Source organism: Theropithecus gelada, chromosome 8 (genome assembly GCF_003255815.1).
Source record: "Theropithecus gelada isolate Dixy chromosome 8, Tgel_1.0, whole genome shotgun sequence".
NCBI classification, from domain to species: Eukaryota; Metazoa; Chordata; class Mammalia; order Primates; family Cercopithecidae; genus Theropithecus; species Theropithecus gelada.
The window spans coordinates 125,561,434-125,576,105 of record NC_037676.1 but is presented as its reverse complement, the minus strand read 5'-3'; the positions used below and the strand labels follow the sequence as shown (position 1 = coordinate 125,576,105).

The window sequence follows — 14,672 nt, the reverse complement described above, 5'->3', positions numbered from 1 at the left end:
GGCTACTCTAGGTCTTTTAAATTTCTGCGTGAATTACAGAATCAACTTGTCAATTTCTTCCCCCGCCCCCACAAAAAAAGGCCTACTAAAATTTTAACTCAAATTGTATTGACTCTAGATTGAATTTAGGGGAAAATTGACATTTTAACAAGTTTGAATCCTCCAATCCATAAATACAGTATATCTTTCCATTTACATAGATCTTCTTTGATTTCTCTCAGCAATGTTTTCTAGTTTTCCTCATGTAGAGTTTGCACATTTTTTGTCAGATTTATTCCTAAGTATTTTATATTTTTGAATCCTATTGTAAGTGCTACTGTATTGTAATTTTATTTTATTATTATTATATTTTTTGAGACGAAGTCTCGCTCTGTCACCCAGGTTGGAGTGCAGTGGTGCCATCCCAGCTGACTGCAACCTCTGTCTCCCAGGTTCAACAGATTCTCCTGTCTCAGCCTCCTGAGTAGCTTGGATTACAGGCACGTGCCACCACGCCCGGCTAATTTTTGTATTTTTAGTAGAGATGGAGTTTCACCATGTTGGTCAGGCTGGTCTCAAACTCCCAACCTCGTGATCCACCTGCCTCAGCCTCCAAAAGTGCTGGGGTTACAGGCATGAGCCACTGCACCCGGCCCCTGCATTGTAATTTTAATTTCCAATAGTTTGTTGCTAATACGTAGAAAAACAATTTTTTTCCTTTTCTTAAAACTTATTTTATGTTCAGGGTTACATGTGCAGGTTTTTTATATATGTAAACGTGTGTCATGAAGGTTTGTTGTACAGATTACTTCATCACCCAGGTACTAAGCCTACTACTCAATACTAGGTACTGAGATCAGAAAAAATACAGTCATTTTCTGATCTTAAAGGATTAGAAAAAATACATTCCTTTCTCCCAACCTCCACCCTCAAGTAGACCCCAGTGTCTACTGTCGTCCTCTTTGTGTCCATGAGTTCTCATTATTTAGCTCCCACTTGGAAGTGAAAACGTGTGATATTTGGTTTTCTGTTTCTGTGTTAGTTTGCTAAGGACAGTGACCTCCAGCTCCATCCATGTTCCCACAAAAGACATGATCTCATTCTTGTTTATGGCTGCATAGTATTCCATGGTGTATACATACAACATTTTCTTTACCCAGTCTGTTGTTGATGGGTATTTAAGTTGACTCTATGTTTTTGCTATTGTGAATAGTGCTACAATGAATATTTGCATACATGTATCTTTATGATAGAATGATTTATATTCCTTTGGGCATATACCCAGTAACGGGATTGCTGAGTCAAATGGTAGTTCCATTTTTAGTTCTTTGAGGAATCGCTACCTGCTTTCCACAGTGGCTGAACTAATTTAAACTCCCACCAATAATGTAGAAGCATTCCCTTTCCTCCGCAACCTTGCCAGCATCTGTTATTTTTTTACTCGGCCTCCCAAAGTGCTGGGATTACAGGCTTGAGCCACCGCGCCCGGCCGCATCTGTTATTTTTTTACTCTCTTTAATAATTGCCATTTTCACTGGTGTGAGATAGTAGCTCATTGTGGTTTTGATTTGTATTTCTCTAATGATCAGTGATATTGAACTTTTTTTCATACACTTGTTGGCCACATGTATGTCTTCTTTTGAAAAGTGTCTGTTCATGTCCTTTGCCCACTTTTTAATGGGGTTGTTGGGTTTTTGCTTGTAAATTTGTTCAAGTTCCTTATAGATGCTGGATATTAGACCTTTGTCAGATGCATAGTTTGCAAATATTTTCTTCCATTCTGTAGGCTGTCTGTTTACTCTTTTGATAGTTTCTTTTGCTGTGCAGAAGCTCTTTTTCCTTAGATCCCATTTGTCAATTTTTGCTTTTTTTGCAATTGCTTTTGAAGTTTTCGTTATGAAATCTTTGCCCATTCCAATGTCCAGAATGGTACTGTCTAGGTTGTCTTCCACTAGCCACTGCGCCTGGCCGAAAGCAGGATCTTGAAGAGATATTTGTACACCCATGTTCATAGCAGCATTATTCACAATAGCTAAAATGTGGAAGCAACCCAGGTGTCCATCCATGGATGAATGAATAAGCAAAATACGGTATATACATACAAAGGAATATTATTCAGCATTAAAAATAAGGAAATTCTGACATATGCTACAATATGGATGAATCTTGAGGCCATTTTGCTAAGTTAAATGCACCAATCACAAAAAGACAAATCCTGTATGATTTCACCTATAGGAGGTATCTAGAGTAGTCAAAGTCATAGAGACAGAAAGTAGAATGGTGGTTGCCAGGGGCTGGGAGCTGGGGAGTTGTTTAATGATACAGAGTTTCAGTTTTGCAAGATGCCAAAGTTCTGGAGATTGGTTGCACAACTCTGTGAATATACTTAACATTACTGAACTGAACACTTAAAAATGGCTAAGATGGCAAATTTTATGTTATGTGTATTTTACCATAATTAAAAAACAGAAATAAAAGACATACAGATTAGAAAGGAAAAGTAAACCTGTCTTCATTCACATATAGCATGATCATCTGCGTAGAAAATAGAATCTACAAAAAAAAAAAAAAAAAAGAAAAGCCTCTAGTACTAATAGTTGAGTTTCACAAGGTTGTAAGATACAAGTTTAACATAAGAAAATTGTCCTTCTGACTTAAATGTAAAATCTAAAACTATGAAAACCCTGGAAGGGCTGGGCACAGTGGCTCACGCCTGTAATCCCAGCACTTTGGGAGGCTGAGGCGGTTGGATCACCTGAGGTCAGGAGTTCAAGACCAGCCTGGCCAACCTAGTGAAACCCTGTCTCTACTAAAAATAAAATACAAAAAAATTAGCCGGGTGTGGTGGTGCACGCCTGTAGTCTCAGCTACTTTGGAGGCTGAGGGAGGAGAATTGCTTGAACCCAGGAAGCGGAGGTTGCAGTGAGCTGAGATTGCGCCACTGAACTCCAGCCTGGGTCACAGAGCAAGACTCCATCTCAAAAAAAAAAAAAAAAAAAAAAAGATCCTGCTTCCAGGCCAGGCATAGTGGCTCATGCCTGTAATCCCAGCACTTTGGGAGGGCAAGGCGGGCAGATCATTTGAGTTCAGAAGTTTGAGACCAGCATGGCCGACATAGTGAACCCTCGTCTCTACTAAAAAATACAAAAATTAGCCAGGCATGGTGGCGCACACCTGTAATCTCAGCTACTCAGGAGGCTGAGGCAGGGAGAATTTCCTGAACCCAGGAGGCGAAGGTTGCGGTGAGCCGAAATCACGCAACTGCACTCCAGCCTGGGTGACAGAGCAAGACACCATCTGAAAAATAAAAAAATAAAATATCCTGCTTTCAATTTATTTTATTTTACTTTATTTATTATTATTAATTTTTGAGACAGGGTCTTACTCCATCACCCAGGCTGAAGTACAGTGGTGTGACTATGGCTCACTGCAACTTTGACCTCCCCAGGCTCAGGTGATCCTCCCACCTCAGCCTCCAGAGTAGGTGAGACCACAGGTGCATGCTACCACACCTAATTTTGTATTTTTCTGTAGAGACGGTGTTTTGTCATGTTGCCCAGGCTGGTCTGGAACTCCTGGGCTCAAGCAATCCACCCTCCTGAACCTCCCAAAGTGCTGGACTAACAGGCGTGATGCACTGTGTCCGGCCCTGCTTTCAATTCTTTTGAGTATATACCTAGAAGTGAAATTGATGGATCAAATAATAATGCTATTTTTAATTTTTTGAAGAACTGCCATACTGTTTTTCATAACAGCTATATCATTTTCCATTCACAACAGAGCACAAGCGTTTGAATATATGACTAACCCAGTTCCAGAATCCTATTCTGAGAAGTTTCTGTTTTTTGTTTTGTTTTAACCTAGGTCTGGTGTCAATTACTGTATCAGTCAGTGTCTTAGCATAGTACCTGTGAAGAGCATTTATTTACAAATGTGTAGGTGCATGGTGCTAGTTACTACCCCTAAGCCCAAAGGAACAAGGGCGGGGAATAGTTACTGAAACCTGGAAAGAGAAAGAGTCATGTAGATTCTGCTACCTTGAGGGAAGCAGTAACCATCAGATGAGGGATATGGGCACCCCACAGCAACCTCACAGAGGGAACTGGAATAAATGCCCTAACCTCACTCTCACTCTTTTCCTGCTGTTGCTCCCCAGCAGCTAACCCAACCAGAAGCAATGGTGTATGGGATCCCGTTGATGCAATCCATACAAGTCAGACACCTTAGTGGAAAACAGGATGAAGAAGGGCAGAAAGCAGACCTGGAGGGACAAACAGAAAGTAGCCAACACTGCTGTATATACCTAGAGTCATAAGGCATGTGAATGTCCACCTTTAGGAGGTGATGTCAAACGGTTTTCAAAACGGCCACAGACCTTCCACTCCACTTGTAGTGTACAAGAGACTTTGTGAATGCATGTCTCCTCCTCCAAAATTTGAAAATGTCAAACTTTGTAACATTTATCTATTAAATGGTGTAAAATGGCATCTTACTGTGGCCTTCATTTCCACTGGCCCAATCATCAATGATTTTATACATGTTTATGGTCCATAAGTAATTCCTCTCAGTAAAATACTTGTTTATATCTATATCATACCACTATCTCAGTTTATTCTATGAATCTATAAGCTCCTTGCGAATAAATACTGTGTCTTTGTATATCTAGTGATAAAAGTACATGATAAATATTTGTTAAATAATTGAATTAATGCTAGAGGCAAATGCTAGAACCAACGTTTCACTCCACAGAAAACTGGTAGAGTTATGAATGCCTGGAAGTAATGAGGGAAAGAACAGGCATTTTAAGTTCCTCCCCTTGAAGTGGATCGTCCTCAGAAAATGGGGAGGTTTTCATGTGAGAATAAGGTCAGGAAGGAAATGAAAGAGGTTTTGAATTGATTTTATATGAAGGAGAATTTCTCACCTTGGAGAAGGAGTGCTACAAATTTCAAAGCAAAATGTAGGAGAATCGTTTTTGCTTTTTAAAATTTTTGGTCAGGGAGAAGAGCATGATTGGAATAGGGCATAGCAAATTGCAAAAACACTTCTTCAAATTAGTCTAAGGGGATCAGTGACAGCCATGTGGCCGGATCAATGTGCAATTTTTTAGTCTTTTTTTACATTCTGCCACTTAGCATCATTCCACAAAATTTAGCATCATTCCACAAAATATAGCATACAGCTTTCTTGAAACAAATTTTTTCTTCTGCCTGCTTTCTTATGCCTACTCTATACTCATGTGATTTTTCCTCCAGATTCTATGGCTGTTCTTTTGTTCTTAAACATTTTGTCTTTTTTTTTTTTTTTTTTGATTGAGGTGGAGTCTTCCTCTGTGACCCAGGCTGGAGTGCAGTGGCACAATCTTGGCTCACTGCAACCTCCGCCTCCCAGATTCAAGCAATTCTCCTGCCTCAGCCTCTCGAATAGCTGGGATTACAGGTGTCTGCCACCACACCCGGCTAATTTTTGTATTTTTGTAGAGACGGGGTTTCACCATGTTGACCAGGCTGGTCTTGAACTCTTGGCCTCAGGGAATCTGCCCGCCTCAGCCTCTCAAAGTGCTGGGATTACAGGCGTAAGCCACCGCGCCCAGCCTTTCTGCCTTTTTGATGGCATCCTCCTCTACCGTTAGCTTCATGTTGTTCTGCAGATTTGGTGTGGGGTTCTGTTCTCTTACCAGTCAACACTGTTTTCCAAGGTGGTGTTTTCTACTCGCAAGGCTTTAAATACCATCTGTATACAACTGCTCCCGAATTTCTATCTCTAGGTCATATCATTTTTCTGAACTACAAGCCCATGTATCTTGATCTTCCCCTGAAACTTGCTGCTCCTCCAAAGTTCCTTGTATCAATAAATTCCACTACCATCCATCTAAATGCTGAAACCAGAAACAGCTTCCCTCTTCCTTCTTTTTGTTTTTTTTGTTTTTTTTTTGGAGATGGAGTTTCACTCTTGTTGCCCAAGCTGGAGTGCAATGGCACAATCTCAGCTCACTGCAACCTCTGCCTTTCAGGTTCAAGCAATTCTCCTGCCTCAGCCGCTGGAGTAGCTAGGATTACAGGTGCCTGCCACCACGCCCAACTAATTTTTTTGTATTTTTAATAGAAACGGGGTTTCACCATGTTAGCCAGGCTGGTCTCGAGCTCCTGACCTCAGGTGATCCACCCACCTCGGCCTCCCAAAGTGCTGGGATTACAGGCGTGAGCCACCGCGCCCGGCCTACACTTGCCCTTTTTAGTTTTTTTTCTTACCTCTGGGCTCTTTGATACACTGTTCCTTTTGTCTAGAATGCTCTTTCCTTTTCCTATACCTATCTAACCTCTATTCCTTATCCTTCATTTATCAGCATAAAAGTCACTGTCTTAGAGAAGTTTTTCTTACCTCTGGAATCTAAACAAGACTTCATATTTTAACCTCTCATTTAATGTACAATATTCCTGCATTACATATTTCATGATTTCTAACTAGGTATTTTTTATTTTTTAAAGGTATCAAAGTGGCCTTTATTCATTTAATTTTCCTTTTAACTTTTATAAATGCTATCACAAATTCTAAAGAATCTAAAAGAGTGAAAATTTTTTATTATGAAGATGCAGATCTAAGAACAGAAGGATAACTATATGCTAGCTTATATATAGTTCCTTGCAAAAATAATGATACATTAAAAAATAGTAGAAAATAAAAATCTGGGCTGGGCGCAGTGGCTCATGCCTGTAATCCCAACACTTTGGAAGGCCAAGGCAGGTGGATCACCTGAGGTTAGGAGTTCAAGACCAGCCTGATCAACATGGAGAAACCATATCTCTACTAAAAATACGAAAATTAGCTGGGTGTGGTGGTGCATGCCTATAATCCCTGCTACTCAGAAGGCTGAGGCAGGAGAATCGCTTGAACCCAGGAGGTGGAGGTTGTGGTGAGCCGAGATTGTGCCATCGCACTCTAGCCTAGGCAACAAGAGCGAAACTCTGTCTCAAAAAAAAAAAAAATCTGAAAAGTTATCGACATCTGAAAATGGTAAGTAACTTCCTCTGCATCTTAGTTCTGATCACTTCTGCAGAAGAATCAAGCATATTTGGGTGAAGAGAGTATTTAATTATTCTATTTTTATTAATAATATAGTGTGCCCTTCAGAACTTGGTGTAGTCTTTTTTTCTTTTTTTTTCTTTTTTTGAGACTGAGTCTCACTCTGTCACCCAGAGTGGAGTGCAGTGGTGCAACCTCGGCTCACCGCAACCTCCACCTCCCGGGTTCAAGCAATTCTCCTGCCTCAGCCTCCTGAGTAGCTGGGATTACAGGCATCTGCCCCCACGTCCAGCTAATTTTTGTATTTTTAGTGGAGACAGGGTTTCACCATGTTGGTCAGGCTGGTCTCGAACTCCTGACCTCGTGATCCACCTACCTCGACCTCCCAAAGTGCTGGGATTACAGGCATGAGCCACCTGCGCCCAGCCAGAACCTGGTATAGTCTTTAAGAATCATCTGAAGTTTCTGGCTCAGCACAATGTTCCCTCTGGCCTTCAGTCTGCCAGTAACAGATGCCTTCTGAGGTTCAAGCTTGCCTAGAACTACCTCCATGAAATCTCCATCTGAAAGTATGATGATTGCATCAGCAAAGCCTTTTCCAGGTTCTTGATACACTTTTCCAGAACCACTTTTCAGGTCACTTAGTGGCAATATTTCCACCTTTATTAATATGTCACTCAAATACAGCATTTACTTTCTTTGCCATCTCACACCCAACATCCTTAAGGCCGTGAACTTTTTCCTCAAATACAAGAGTATTCTGAAGTTCCTCACCTTCAGAGGGTGTCTTAGCTGAAATATCAGATGTTGGCATAAGATTCACATATGCATTTGAAATGACATGTCTCTAGTTCCTTGGACCTTGGTTTGAAAGTGAATTCTGTTTCCTTCCTTCCACATCTCAGTTTGTCAAGTTTGCCCTGGATATACTGGTTTTGCAAAACAAGTCTTAATCATCTTGAATCTTTGACACATTATAAAACATGCCCGGCAAAAAATCTACATGTACATAATCCATGTACACATGTCAAAACGTGCTAGGCTAGCAAAGTTAGGATCAGCGTGTGACAGATTCCAGTCTCTGCTGAGGCAGTACAAAGCAGCCGGATTAAGAGTGGTGGTATCTGTAAGTACAGCATCAGGTGGTCTATCAGGTATGGCTACAGTTACCTTGACTTTCAGGTCCAATTTCCACCAAAGCCTCCAGAGCCAACGAGAAAGAGAACTGATTATAGTACATAAATTCCTTCTCAGAATAAGAATAGACATCCATAAGAATTACTACACTAGATCCTTTATCTAGGACATCAGCAACAACTGTTTCACATTTTCATTTTCCTGCTCTAGGAAGTGGTTTATATAACTGCATGTATTGCTCCCCATAAAGAACCTTTGCAAAGTTCCTTGAAAGCCCAGGAACTTCTGCTAGTTCTCCACCCATTATAGATTTCTGACTTATGATAACGCCAAAGGCAGGCAAACAGAAGAACTCAGAGCTTCCTCCGTGAACAAATTTAAAATCTTTTGGATCCTTGATTGATGCTCCCACTCCAAGGGCATACATAATAGCTTCCAGTTCTGTCTAAGCAGAAGAAAATGGAGGGAGTGTATGGCCAATAGCTCCAGCAAATCCTGATGTTCCTGTAGATGTTGCATGACGGATATGATTTGTTGAAACTCCTCCTTCTGAATCTATTTTACTTAGAACTGCAATTACACTGCCAGTTGATTTTTGGATACTCTGAGGCTTGCTGGCATTCTCGAAGTCACACGTCTTCTTCCAGTTAGCCTTCACTGCTTCAGGAGTCACTGGCTGATTTTGTCTTACAACCACTACAAGGGTCCGGTCCCAGAATAATTTTCTAATCCATCCTGCTCCAACCTCAAACAAACCCCCATTCTCCTCACAACTCTCATGGCAAAGCCAAAGGACCAGCAATGCTACATAATCTGGTTTTAGGGCTTCCACAAAATCTCAGGCATAATTGAGTCCACCCTGATTCAGCATTAGCAGAAATAGTTTTACAGTGAATGTTGCTTTTCCTGCCTTCAACTGCAATAGAATTTGCAAGGACCAGAAGACCCAACTTTACAGCACTATAATTTGCCTGGCCAAAGCTGCCATATATTCCTGAAGCTAATGAAGTGATAATGATCCTTCCATATTTCTGCTTCTTCATGTGATCCCACACTTCCCAGGGTCACCTGGAATGAGCCCCACAATTGAACTCTGTGGATGATATCCCAGTCTTCATCACTTATCCTAGCAAAAGAATGGTCCCTCAGAATTCCAGCACTGTTGACCACAACATCTATTCTAAAAGCATCCAGTGCTGTCTTTACAATCTTCTCTCCTGTTTTCACTGAATCATAGTTGGCCACCACTTTTCCACCTTTGTTTATTATTTCTTCAACAACCTTATCAGCAACTAAGGAGCCTTTACCAACTCCCTTTTAAATAATTCACAACAACTAGTGCTCCTTTTTCTACAAAAGCCAGGGCATGAGGCTGGACTCATGGTCTCACCACTGAGTTTCAACAGCTGGTGATATCGGTCACTGGTGTAGGGGAGGACTGTGCCCATGCCCATGCCTATGCAGTGACACATACCTTGACTAGGGTTTTTTTTTTTTTTTTTTTTTTGAGACGAAGTCTCATTCTTGTCTCCCAGGCTGGAGTGCAATGGCATGCTCTCGGCTCACTGCAACCTCTGCCTCCTGGGTTCAAGTGATTCTTCTGCCTCAGCCTCCCAAGTAGCGGGGATTACCGGTACCTGCCACCACGCCTGGCTAATTTTTGTATTTTTAGTAGAGACGGCGTTTTACATGTTGGCCAGGCTAGTCTTGAACTCCTGACCTCAGGTGATCCACCTGCCTCAGCCTCCCAACGTGCTGGGATTACAGGCGTGAGCCACTGTGCCCGGCGACTAGGTATTTTTTAATGCTTATTTATTTAATATTGGTTTCACTAAGAGATCATAGGCTCTTTAAGGTCAGGAATGATGTTTTGTTTTGTTTTCTTTTGTTTTATGATTATAGATCTAGCACCTACCACAATCAGTTCACAGTTGGCACTAAATAAGTATCAGTTGACTTAATTGCTGGATAAATAGATAAGAAGCGGATCAAGAAAGTAGAATAGAAAGATATGAGTTTAACAAGAAACGGAGGCACATATGGCTACAGTGAAGGGAAGCCCATACTTCAGAAAAGAAGAGAAGGATCTTGCTCATAATGGTTTATTTTTAAAAAGATACAAGATCATCTTGATTATATTTTTAGAAGCTGCTTCTGTTAGATTTATCTCATTCCAAGGCCATGAAAGAACAAATTTTCAGTTTGATTTTCTCAAAGTTAATTGTTTACATATTGGGTACCTTCATGAGATTGAAATCCATTTAGTTATGACTGTATATTCTAAGCTTTGCATAGTCAGTCAGCAAAATAACTGCAGAAAGGACTGAAAGGTTGTGGGAGTTTTGTTTTGTTTTCTACTAGCTCTGGGAACAAGTATAAAATACCAAGAAATATTATATGTATATATAAATATTGATAAAAGAAGAGAGCATTCAGCAGTTAATTAATTAGGTTAAAAACAGATGGGGCCAGGTGCAGTGACTCACACCTGTAATCCCAGCATGTTGGGAGGCTGAAGCAGGCCGATCACCTGAGGTCAGGAGTTCAAGACCAGCCTGGCCAAGATGATGAAACCCCATCTCCACTAAAAATACAAAAATTAGCTAGACATGGTGGCACATGCCTGTAATTCCAGCTACTCAGGAGTTTGAACCTGGGAGGTGGAAGTTTCGGTGAGCCGAGATCGCACCACTGCACTCCAGCCTGGGCGACAAGGTGAGACTCTGTCTCAAATAAATAGATAAAATAAAATAAAAACAGATGGGTTTTTGCTGGACACAGTGGCTCATGCCTGTAATCCTAGCTCTTTGGGAGGCTGAGGCAGTAGGATCACTTAAGGCCATGATTTTGAGACCAGCTTGGGCAACAGAGCGAGACCCATCTCTACAAAAATAATAATAATGATAATAATAATAATAATAATAATAATTCGCCAGGTGTAGTGGCGCATGCCTGTAGTCCCAGCTACTCGGGAGGCTGAGGTAGGAGGATCACTTGAGCCCAGGAGTTTGAGACTTCAGTGAGTCATGACTGCCCTACCATGCTTCAGCCTAAAATATAGCTCTGAAAAATAACACAAATAAAAAAACAGATGGGTTTTATTGGTTAAGATTCTTTGGTTGTAAGTAACAGAAATCATCTAACTTCAGCAAAAAGGCACATTTTTGAAAGGATGTAAATTACCTCATGGATGTTTAGAACAACCAAACGTCAATGAGAGGGAACTAGTCCTGCTCCAAGCCCTTGGCTGAAGTTCCTAAAATAGTTGCCATTCATGTGACTTGACAAAGACAAAGCTACCAAGCCTCAGTGATTCTCTGTTCTAGACTTCATAGTACCCTCTCGGCTCCAAAGAATTGGACTGGTCCTGATGTCCACCCTAGTTCCTTCCAGAGACCGATATCACATAATTTAGACATTATTAGGGGAAACTCATATTATAAGAAAGTGTGACCCTCGCAGGCAACCCGGGAGTTGTCTGCCACAGAAGTTTAACAGACAAAATTTGCTGACTTACTCTCTCATGTCCATTTGAACCAATTATTTGATACATGTGGTGAACACTCACCTTGTGTGCAGATTATAGACAGTATCTCACTTATACTTACAATGCCATAAAAGGCCTAGTAGGTAGGTTCTAGTATTATTTTTATTTTACAAATAAAGAAACAGATGCTGAGACTAATTAAGTCATTTACTCACTATCACACATAAGTGGCAGAAGCAGGACTTAAATGAGGTCTCTGTGACTCGAAACCCATGTTCTTAACCACCTCCCTTGAACAAACACGGTATGGCTTTGGCACTCAGCATTCCAGTACGTGCCAATGGCAATTTCCTGCGAATGTTTGTAACCCTCCACCTGAGGGTTTTCTCATGACTCACGCTGGAGGTGGTCTGGAAGTGACAAATAGTTAACACCCCTGTGAATAGTTTCTGGCTAGACATAGATGGGAGTTGGTGAATAATACCCCTGTTCCCTTGGCCCTTTGGTGGGATACCTCTGAGCTGTGTTCTATACCTTATCTCTAGGTTCTCCATCAGAGTTGAGCACTAGGTCCCACAGCAGCAACCTGCTTGAAACTGTACCGTTGCTAGCTTCCTTCCCTTCCCTTTCTTATATCCCCACTCCCCTACTCATTCTTCTTGGCTTCATCTCCCAAATGAACCACTTGCCCTCATATCTCTTACTCAGGGTCTGTTTTAGGGGCAGCCCAACCTAAGACACCCACTCTCTTTAAAAAATAAAAGTAGAAAAAAATGAAATACTCCAACAACAACTTTTTAAAGGTTTCTCAGCTACAAAACCTCACAAACCAGCATTAATATCCCCAGTATTTTATTGAGACAGCATTGCAATTTTATTTTCAAATTTCTTCCCATTTTAAAGATTGTTTTATTCGTGGCAATGTTAAGTTGTGCTTCTAAGAGGAAAAATCTGGAAGTTTTGTGTTTAGGCTATGTACTTTTAGTGTGCAAAGGTTGGAAATGAAATCACTACATTTGAGCCATCAACCCTGCCAACATCCAAGCTCTGGCTGGGAGTCAGAGAACAGCACTTAACATGCAGCGAGAGGGCTCCTGAAATACTTCTACCTTCAGAGCACATGCTGAATCAAAATGATTTAAATGCCCAAAAGATATGGAACTAAAACATTTAATAGATCAAAGGGAGCCAGACATGAGTACCCGGGACATACAGACATTGTGAGCTACAAGTATTGATTTAAAGGACCATTGTGAAACTTCAACTGGCTTGAAGATTGACTTGTGAGGAAAAAAGGGGGTCTCAATGCAAGAGATAATGTATTCATGAAATAATTTGGAAACTGATTACGTGTGATGAATCCTAATTATAGCTATTTACTGTGGTGAATATTTAGGAAAATCAGGATCTTAAAAAAAGACACAAGCTTTTGCTTTAATTATTTAGGAATAAAAATAAGTTACCTCCAATTTTATGTTCTGTAATTTTTTTTTCATGGAGTTTACATGTTTTATATTTAGGACCACTACATATGTCTCTTTTCTGTTTCTTCCTTAAATTTTTCTTAAGTCTTTTTTCCCATCCCACTAGGGAGAAAATGTAAATTACCATCAACCAAACGAATTCCCTGGTTTCTTCTGAACCTTCACCTCACAGCTGTTGCATGAAATATAATCACTAAAATACTAGCTAAATGAAAATGTCTATCCAAAAAGACATTTTAAAAATATTCTTAGAACAAATAACCTTGCAGGAGAATAGTCAGAGACAACTACACATTTTCTTTCATCTAAAAATAGCCAGTTTGGAAATACACTAAAATGCTAATAGTGGCTAGGAAGGGAGAAACATAGATGGATTCTCATCTCTATTTTTTAATGTTTCTATAGTGAAGATATTCCTTTGTTCATACAAATGTTTCATAAAAATTTAAAAACTGCTTTTAAGCAAAAATTCTTTTTTTGTTATAAAACCTGAAATATCTTAAAGGTGGGCCGAAAAAGATCAGAAAAAAAAATCCTTGTGTTTGTAAACTGAAAAATTTTAAAATATAAAATAAATTTAAATATAAAAAGTATAAATAATAAAATTTAAATATAAAATATAAAAAATTATTATGGCTTTGGGCGAGTATTTTTCAAGTAAGTTGTTAAAAGTCTGCAAATCTATCTGTATGATCAGAAAGGTGTTTAACATTTGGGTATATGTGTAACATAAGCACAGCCATATATTATCTTGTTGGCTGTAAATTGCATACTTGCAGTTTCATAGCTGGATGCATAAGCTATGAAACAGGAGGGAAATAAATGTGTGAGTAGACTACAAATTGAGAAATTAACTTAGTGAGAAGTCCAAGCTAATCAGTCTATATTTTAAAAAATTTTTGTAAATATTCCAAAAGCATATGTAGTAACACCTAGGTCTATATTTTCAATTTTTAACATTCATAACTAAAATGAGATCAAAGTAGCTAAAACATATTACAATTTTTTTTTTTTTTTTTTTTTTTTTTTGAGACAGGGTCTTGGTCTGTCACCCAGGCTTGAGTGCAATGGCATGATCACTGCTCACTGCAGCCTTGACGTCACCATGCCCGGCTAATTTTTGTATTTTTTGTAGAGATGGGGTTTTGCCATGATGGCCAGGCTGGTCTCGAACTCCTGACCTCAGGTGATCTGCCTGCTTCGGCCTCCCAAAGTGCTGGGATTACAGGTGTCTGCCACCATGCCCGACCTGCCTTGACTTTTTTAATAATCCAAGGCACAGAAGGATGGACCGTAAGCTTTACTGTGTGGTGGAAAAGGAGGGCCTGTGGAGTCAAACATGCATTTCAATCTTCTGGAACAGGTTCTCCAAAAAAGATGCCTTTTGGTAAGGTAACATGGAAGAAACGTTTACTGCTCACCAAAATACCTATTTACTCTACCACATTTCCTGTACCTAGCCACATTCCTTGTATATGGCCAAAAAGAGGAAGCAGCCTGGGTCCCTGAGTCACCACTTAGAGGCGAATTGCCCTAGAGAATCACTGAGGGCCCAAAGAAGC

The 14,672-nt window shown here is 40.2% G+C and overlaps 1 pseudogene; it reads right to left on the bottom strand.

Annotated features, from left to right (window-relative positions):
- Positions 1-8,301: 8,301 nt before the first annotated feature.
- LOC112630204 lies at positions 8,302-10,400 on the bottom strand (annotated as a pseudogene).
- Positions 10,401-14,672: the final 4,272 nt, after the last annotated feature.